Raw genomic sequence first — 9693 nt, 5'->3', positions numbered from 1 at the left:
GTTGTTCTTAGGTCTTCTACAATTATACAACATATAACATGATTTATTTATTTTTTTACTTATTTTTTTTTTTTTGCGGTACGCAGGCCTTTCACTGCTGTGGCCTCTCCCATTGCAGAGCACAGGCTCCGGACGCGCAGGCTCAGCGGCGTGTGGGATCTTCCCAGACCGGTGCACGAACCCGTGTCCCCTGCATCAGCAGGTGGACTCTCAACAACTGCGCCACCAGGGAAGCTCAACATTTTTAATATATCATCTTCATATTTTCCATTAAAGATTCCTTAGACTTTTTTCTGTTGGAATATGTTCATTTTTATTTTTTAAAATCAGATAATTTGTGATATGCTGAAGAGACACAAATACCAGCTCTTTAGGCTATTGATGTTTTCACTTTAAATTGTGAGCTCATAGAATGCAGGGTCCACATTTGTATCTCTCACACTTAACTGATGCCTTGAACATCACAGCCGTGCAATAAATGACTTTGAACTTAACAGAAATAAGACTAAGGAGCCAATTGTGCATTCCTGGTACTTCATACTTAACAACTGCATCAGCCCATTTCCAACACATTTTGTTACCTGATACTTTTTAATATGTGTATAAAAAAATCAATACATGATTTGTGATACTTTTAATGGATACTAAACTAACAAAAGAGCTTTACTTTATCAGACAAATTAGGGCCTGACACAGATTTCATAAATGTTTATTGAATGAATTCATTTCAAAGTCACCTTGAATCTGGAACAATCGTTGTTTTGTAAAATTCCTGGATACAAACAAATCAGGCATAAAATATATATAACATATTTAGTGTTTTATCTTTAGTCAAAAGTTTATGGCACGCCAAAGCAAACACAAACCAAGTCACCTTGCAAGGCCATAAATTGGAGGACTGGATGAGCCTGAGTTATAATTTGATTTAATTTATGTAAAATTTCTTCACTAAGATGTCAGAGATTCATTCATTAGGTGACAGGATCCAGAGCAAATAGATTCTATTGTAAGAAAACTTTTTATTCTACACAAAACCCCAACACTATCAACCCAGTGAATTTCATGGGACAATAAATTATTAAATAAGTTACCTTTCCATACTGATGTTCCTTAATATACTGAGCTCCCATTATATTTGAAAGATTTTCATTCTATAAGAAATTGATTTCGGGCTTCCCTGGTGGCACAGTGGTTGAGAGTCTGCCTGCCGATGCAGGGGACGTGGGTTCGTGCCCCGGTCCGGGACGATCCCACATGCCGCGGAGCGGCTAGGCCCGTGAGCCATGGCCACTGAGCCTGCACGTCCGGAGCCTGTGCTCCGCAACGGGAGAGGCCACAACAGTGAGAGGCCTGCATACTGCAAAAAAAAAAAAGAAAAAGAAATTGACTTCAATCTCTGTTCTTCTAAATCCTATTTTGATTAAAATGTTTCACCCAGACTAGTGGTCCCCACATTTGATAGATCATTAAAAACTTTTAAAAATATAAAGCTAGGCATTATACCCTGAGAAAACAATAATTCTAAAAGAGTCATATACCACAATATTCATTGCAGCACTATTTACAATAGCCAGGACATGGAAGCAACCTAAGTGTCCATTGACAGATGAATGGATAAAGAAGATGTGGCACATATATACAATGGAATATTACTCAGCCATAAAAAGAAACGAAATTGAGTTATTTGTAGTGAGGTGGATGGACCTAGAGTCTGTCATACAGAGTGAAGTAAGTCAGAAAGAGACAAGCAAATACCATATGCTAAGACATATATATGGCATCTAAAAAAAAAAAATCGTTCTGAAGAGCCTAGGTGCAGGACAGGAATAAAGACGCATACATAGCGAATGGACTTGAGGACATGGGGAGGGGAAAGCATAAGCTGGGATGAAGTGAGAGAGTGGCATGGACATATATACACTACCAAATGTAAAATAGATAGCTAGTGGGAAGCAGCCGCATAGCACAGGGAGATCAGCTCGGTGCTTTGTGAACACCTAGAGGGGTGGGATAGGGAGGGTGGGAGGGAGACACAAGAGTGAGAGATATGGCGATATATGTATATGTATAGCTGATTCACTTTGTTATAAAGCAGAAACTAACACACCACTGTAAAGTAATTATACTCCAATAAAGATATTAAAAAAATATATAAAGCTATATATATATATATATATATATATATATATATATATATATATGTATTTTAAATAAAAACCTTTTCCCCAGAGATTCTTTTATAGTATATCTGGGGGTCCCCAGGAGTTTCTCAGAATGAGCCAAAGAAGGGGAACTATCAATGTGGGTTCAGTTATGAACCAAGAGTACTTGCCCAAGATTAGAGTCAAAGACTGGATTTATACCTGTATTATTTACAAACTAACTGACTGTCATTATTTTCTTTTGGAAAATCTTAACTTCTGAGTTGTTTTTGTTTAAATGGTGTTAACTCTTTGATCAGGTAAAGGTTCCTGTTTCTTCATCTCAATCTCTAATAGTTATGTTTTATAACCAAACAAAAAATGTTGACTTTGCAGTAGAGCCTGCATCCTAGTAAAGTCTCTTTACTTGCTGTACCCAGGAAATTCAGAGTGTATGACTGGAAAAAAAAAGAACTTCATTTAGAATTATTTACAATGTTCATTTCAGAGTAAAAATAAAGCGTACATTTTATTTATTTCTGCACAAACAACAAGTTTAATATTTCTATACTGAAAGGCTTGAATTATTAACAAGCTGGGGACTGGATCATTGTTAAGATATCACAGATGATCCAAATAATCTTGTTTCAAATGCCAAACACCATTATAAGCAGATGTACTGGAGCTATTTTCTAGTGTTTGGCTCATTTGTATAATGGCAAAAGGGGCCTCCCCTGACAATCATTGTAATACAGTTTTATCTCAGTGAATTTCCATTCAACCACATCAAACTCCCAACTCCAGAAAAGTACTCAACAATTATTCAAGTTAGGATACCAGTGCCTAGAGCATTTATAAATACATGCATACAGACAAAAATCCAACCCTTTACCTTTCATATTAATGTCAACTTGTGATTAAAATAAAAGAAATAGCCTCCATTGCCCAACGCATCAGATTCTGTCACTGCTTTGTCCTCAGCACCAGTAGATTGTAGATTGCTTTTGTATCTTACTTTTCACATGTGAATCCTAAATCTCAGATCTCATCTGGGGAAAAAAAAAATCCAATTCTAAATTCAGTTGAGTTACTTCAAGCTCTGATGGTGGAAAAAGACAGAATTAACTAAATTCCAGGCTCAATTCTTCATATGAAATAACAAGAAATTTGGACAAGATTAAACTTGAAGACTTTCCAGTTGTAAAGATTTTTAAATTTCATGACTTTTCAGATTAATAGAAGTCTTCAGATTGATAGAAGATCGATAGGAATATTTAAATAGAAATAATATTTTAAAAATTCAGATAACAAAATACAAATTGCTGTTTCATCCTTGGCATAATGACTTTCCTCATTTGCTTTTCTTTCTTTTATATCTTATTCTTTCCATTTAGGTTTTTCCTTATATTTTATTCAGATATTTTATTTCTGTAAAGAAATATGGCCTATTCATAATGTTTGCAATGGGTTATAAGTAAGTATGCATTTCAAGCATATGTTGCTGCTACTACTCAAAATTGCTTCCCATATGCATTGCATTATTTTAATATTTCAAATACTAATCAAATTTTCACAGACATAAATAAATGAAATTTTTCATTTCACTTTCATTTGTATATAGGATTTTACACCACAGGGACTCAAGATAGTTTGTCCACACCAGCATGAAACAGACTCCTTCATGAAACTTTATTATTTTCTTTTCACTTTGCCCTCTTTTTAAATTTCTTCTCCTACAGTTGCTATAATCTCAAGATAAGAAGAGGCAAAGGAGCTGCCATATTCTCAGTTATGTCTGGTAGAGGGTCTTGCATATAAGAAGCACTAAATACAAGGTTTTTAATAAGTGAATAAGAAAAATTTAAATGATGATAATTAGAATCAAGTTTGCAGAAGAAGGAGAGGGAAAATACAGGCTTTAGTAGGAAATGTAATTTCCAAGAAATACCATTCTTCTTAGAAATGTCTAATTAAGAAAAATTCTCTTCATTTTCTAGAACAGGCTTAAAAGAGTTTATACCACATAGTACTGTTCAAAACTATCATTATATTTTATAACAAAAAAAAGTTCCAAGTGGAATGATATTTCTGTTTAACCTGAGTCATTAAATGATGGAAATGATGTTTAGAGAAGTTTTAGGAATCAAATATCATACCATGGTTCAAACGAGTTGCTTCTCTGGTTGATTTCCATGTTAATATTCTCTTTCTCTCAAACACTTTTCATGTCTCTTTGCATTTTTATGAAGAATTAAAATTATAATTCTCAGACGATAATAGGTTTACGTGTCACAGGAAACTGTTCTTCAGAACCAACCTAAATGATGCAAAATAGGGTATTAGAAAAAATGTTTTCAATCCCTCTGAGAAGGAGCCATAGTATTTTTTTTTTAAATTTATTTATTTATTTTTGGCTGTGTTAGGTCTTCGTTTCTGTGCGAGGGCTTTCTCTAGTTGCGACAAGCGGGGCCCACTCTTCATCGCGGTGCGCGGGCCTCTCACTGTTGCGGCCTTTCTTGTTGCGGAGCACAGGCTCCAGACGTGCAGGCTCAGTAGCTGTGACTCACGGGCTTAGCTGCTCTGCGGCCTGTGGGATCTTCCAGACCAGGGCTCGAACCCGTGTCCCCTGCATTGGCAGGCGGATTCTCAACCACTGCGCCACCAGGGAAGCCCAGAGCCATAGTATTTTAAATGATCTACTAACTAAGGTCAGCTAACTCACCTCAGAGCTAATTATTAATATTTTACATTTTTATTTCAATGGTAGTGTGTATAATCTAGGCTCCTGAAATCTTTGAAATGAAACAAAAAGGTGTTTCCTTTCCAAATAATAGCATATACTAACCACTGATGTCCCTTCTTATCCACTGACTCTTGAAATATGAGTATAGTCTTCCAGAAAGAGAATATCCGAAGATATCCAGAATACTAGTGATGTTAGATAATTAATTTCCTTAATTCGTTATACAGACAAAACCTTATAAGTACCCTATTCTGAGAACAGGGTAATTTACCTGCAATTTCTTATCCAATAAGAATCGATTATTCTAAGTCTGGAAGAAGCTAGTTTTTATTTTTCCATTCATCTCAGGGTGGCAGGTATTTAAACTTGGAAGTAGGTTTTACCTCATAAAGCTCCAGACCACTGGGTTCACCTACGTGATCCAATAATGTGGTGGGTTTCACATTGCACTGATCAATTTTGGTCTTATAAAAAGGTCTCTGGGTGATAGCATTCTGCCAAAGCTGTGACTGAATGTGACTGAATGTGACTCTTCTGGAACTCTGCACAGAGGTGTCAGCCAACGTAAAATGGCACATTTACCAACTCTCTGAGCCAAGCACTGAAATCATATTTTAGGTCTTAAAGTGACTGCCATTTTGTTATTAGATTCCATAAAAGAATCTTTTTTTTTTTCTTCAGATAGAACCTATATACTTTAGAAACAAGTGGGAAATTACCCCTCTTTTTCCCATTTAATCACCTTTACAATGCAGACAATACTGGTTTAAAGCCGTGAATCCAATTCTAAATTGTGGTCTTTTAAATTTTATATTCTATGTTCCAACTCATGAATTCATCTTCCCAGTACCTTAGGAGGTGGAAAGAAACCTTATTAGATTCTCCTGCATCTCCCATATTACCTAAATGGCCATCCAGATGCTGAAAGAGTTCATCTGAAGCTGATGACATGAACATGGCTGGAAACTTCTTCAATAACATGATTTCAGTTAAAGAGACAACCAGAAAGCAGTAAGAGGGCAGCACATTAGTTGAGGGGCTGGAAAAAAATTGTCTGGCTGCTGGTGGGATGTCATACATTCTCACAGGCATTATCAGATTGCTAATGTTTCATAAAGAATAAAGAATTGGTCTGGATGTAAGTGAGAGAAGGAAACCAAAATTTTTCATTTAGTTGAGTCTTTAAATTCTCCTTTTGGGGAATAGATGGCCAGTACTATTGACTTTTTAAATTAGATAGTTACCTGTTAGGGTCTGTCCTACGCATTTACGATGTTTAACAGCATCCCTGCCTCTACCCACTAGATGTCAGTACACGCCCCACTGCCCCCCACCCCAGCCTCGTCAATTGTGACAACCAAAAATGTCTCCAGGCTTTGCTCCACTTAATTCGCTCCACTTAAGAAGAACCTCTCTAGGGAGAAAACCCAGTATCGTTTATTTCCATTGCTATATTTTCTGCTTCAAAGTTATGTTCAACAAGTTATAAGATATTAAAAGAGCAAAGAGAAATAACTAGAAGTTAAGAGATTACCAGCACCAATTCAACAAAAACAGCAATCTATTTGGATATTCCTCTTTCAGCATTCTTAATGTTTAAAGAAGTCATAATACAATATATGCATATGCAACAAAATAATGCAACATGCATGGAAATCCACCTTAGAAGATTCACATACAAGTCATTGGATAAAGTTGTAAACATCTTTAGTACCTATCATCACTCAGAGCAACACTCCCTAAAACTGGAGGAGTCGTGTTCTTTCATTAGCCATGATAAACCATTAACCACAAGAAGTCAGTCTCTCTCTTCTTCTTCTTCTTCTTTTTTTTTTTTTGAATAGCCATTCATCATTTGAATCATTAGCTTCCTCATAAAATTGTTAGGAATGCAAAATTGTTTTTCAAAAAATAATTAGTTACAGGGTATTGCATTATAAAAGCATGGATCTATTACTCTATCCCTTTCTGCATAAAAACGTGTCAGATACGCAAGATCATTTATGTCGATAAATAACTTTTTAACTAGACCTATTGTCTCATGGTCAGGCTGATATTCGCTCTTTCATTTCAACTGTGATTTTTATGGTGAGGCCATTTCTTAGATATGAAAAATCCTCAAATGAAAGAGAGCAAACATCATTTTTCATCCAGCTGAAAACATTTTGAAAAGCAGTTTTGTTCCATGTAATCTGTGGCTCAGAGACCAACTAAAAGAAGCTGCTCTTCTCTGTTTACCCACATTTTGTCACTGCCTGGGTTCTATTCAGTGAAGATTTTGGCTTGCTCCCCTCACTTTGCTGATTTTTTTTAAACCTTAAAACAAGTGTCACATTCTCCAAGAGAGAACTTCTAGAGCGATGCTTAATGATTTTCACCCAAGATACTTTGTTATGGAAGATAAATGTCACACCTATTGTTGGCCTCTGAAATGAGCTATAAAATGCCAACTCTTCCCTTTCCCCCATTTCTCAAAGTTCCTATGGTTTTGAAATGATCTGAAGTAAATGTTGAAAAGTTGCATCATATGTCGCATTCTCTTTTTGGGTGATCTTTGGTTATAGAAAGGAGAGATAATTTTTAGACACTGATTACTATGCCTTATAGTGGGGTCATTATTTCACTGATTCCTCTGAACTTTATTGATAACATACGTTAATAACAGGTTTTTTTTTTTTTTTTTTTTAGTAGCAGATAATATAGACCTAACCCAAACTGGTTTAGGATAAAAGGGAATTTATTGCCTCATATCGAAGAGAAGGCTGTGGGCCAGGGGCATGTCTGGAGGCCACAGACTGCTTAAAGTTCTTGGTACAGAAGGCTAAAATGATTTCTCCAGGAATCAGTCTTTCTAACCAATTTATTCCTTTTATTTCAAGTTGGCTTTAACCTCAGACTCCTTGTGCTCATTGAATAACTGGAGATTTTTGGCCTTAATCATCCCATGTCTAAAGCAGGTGGAAATGAAGAAATGACAGTGGGTCAGCAGTTCCAGCAAGAGTCTGTCATATTGACTCATTGATCACATGTTCATCTCTGAATCAATCACTGTAGGTGGGTAGAAGGTAGTGCTGTGATTGTCCAAGATGGAGTTGGAGGTACACCCCTGAATTCCTGAGTGGGCTCCATTCTATGTGCAGCATAAGGACTGAGTGAGGGAAGGACTGGACCTTTAGTGGAACAGTGAATGGATGCTGTTGGGCATAAGCCATAGATGCCCATTGCATGTGCACTTTACATTTATGCCAAAATATTTGTTGAATAAGCAAAGCCAGAAAACCAGAAGTTATGAGGCAAACAGAGGCATCCTTGCCCTTAAATTAGAGAAACAATCAGGTACACAACTAAAAAAAACAGGCTAGTAAGACTGTTAGGCACCATGTTATAGGCACTGAAGGAATTCTTTACTAAGATGTTTAGGGAAGATGTTTAAAGGAGTAGCCTTTGGAATGAATCCTGAGTAGGGCATGGACCTGCAGAAATGGAGGGAGTAGCATGAAGGGTGCTCTGGAAGAGTGAGTAGATCAATTCAGCTTTATCAGGAACAATAAACTATGGCCTTGGACTTAATCTTGTTTTTGTAAATAAAGTTTTATTGGAAACTTTATTTACTTTTTTTTTATTAGTCTTGTTTCAGTGCATAGTTCTACAACATGCATATATTTACAAGGAAAAATTTCTAGCAGTTTAATACTAACACACCCAATTTAATATGGTTTTTACTTAACCTCATCAGTCTTTCCACGTGTTTTTTCTCTCCTGCCAAAAATCACAGTGGTCAGATGCACCCGTATAATTATTCATTTACTTAATTCCCCAATATACGTGTCACAGGCCCAGAATAACACTATCAGCTCCACCATCAGCTCCATGATCAAAGGATCATTAAAAAGAGTGTGGGGCTTCCCTGGTGGCGCAATGGTTGAGAGTCCGCCTGCCGATGCAGGCGACGCAGGTTTGTGCCCCAGTCCGGGAAGATCCCACATCCCACATGCCGCGGAGCAGCTAGGCCCGTGAGCCATGGCCACTGAGCCTGCGCGTCCGGAGCCTGTGCTCCGCAACGGGAGAGGCCACAACAGTGAGAGGCCCACGCACCGCATAAAAAAAAAAAAAAAAAAAAAAGAGTGTGAAGTTTTCTGTTTGTTTATTTGTTTATTTGTTTTGTTTGCTTCTGCATTTCCTTTTTTCTTGGGTAAATGCTATTATGATGTATGGTCAAATGACTGGTCTTAAAGTGGTTTGGGATAGTTCCATTTTGTGTGGTTATAACAACCACATTCTATACAGTTAAGGTCTTTCATTTCATTTTTCTTTCAACTTTTATAAATTGCTTTTTGTTAATTTATTTTTATACATTTTTTATTTTTCATAAATTTCAAATATTTGCATAGTCAAATATTTCCAAAGTCAAGTTTACAAAAGTTATATTCAGAAGAGTTTAGCTTCTATTCCTGTCTTCTTCAAATTCTTCCCCAGTCTCACTAATTGGTAGCCATTTAAATTTGTTTATTCTTTCATTTTTAATGTAAGCACATATGCACACTCTAGATATTCTGAACTCCCTTTTGGGGTAAATTGTATCTCACTATATGTTCTTTTTTTCATTTTGCTTTTTCCCACTTGTTGGTATACCCTGGTGATCACATCATAGCATTATATAAAATCATCCCTTTTCCTTTTTTACAGCTGCATAGTGCTCCATTACAGGGATGGACCTGTATATTCAACTAGTCATTTATTGGCAGACATTTAGGTTGTTTCCAGTATTTTACCTTTACAAAAAATGCATTGGATTCCTTGTTTATATAT

At 36.4% G+C, this 9693-nt stretch overlaps 1 non-coding gene across 1 annotated transcript; it reads left to right on the top strand.

Moving 5' to 3' along the window:
* The first annotated feature begins 373 nt into the window (after positions 1–373).
* LOC117200308 (small nucleolar RNA SNORD83) lies at positions 374–455 on the top strand. Its single transcript, XR_004481788.1, has one exon. It is a non-coding gene; the product is annotated as a small nucleolar RNA SNORD83 (small nucleolar RNA).
* Positions 456–9693: the final 9238 nt, after the last annotated feature.

This window comes from Orcinus orca, chromosome 2, assembly GCF_937001465.1.
Source record: "Orcinus orca chromosome 2, mOrcOrc1.1, whole genome shotgun sequence".
Classification (NCBI taxonomy): domain Eukaryota; kingdom Metazoa; phylum Chordata; class Mammalia; order Artiodactyla; family Delphinidae; genus Orcinus; species Orcinus orca.
Note: the sequence above shows the minus strand (reverse complement) of the source record. Positions and strands in the feature narration are given on the sequence as shown.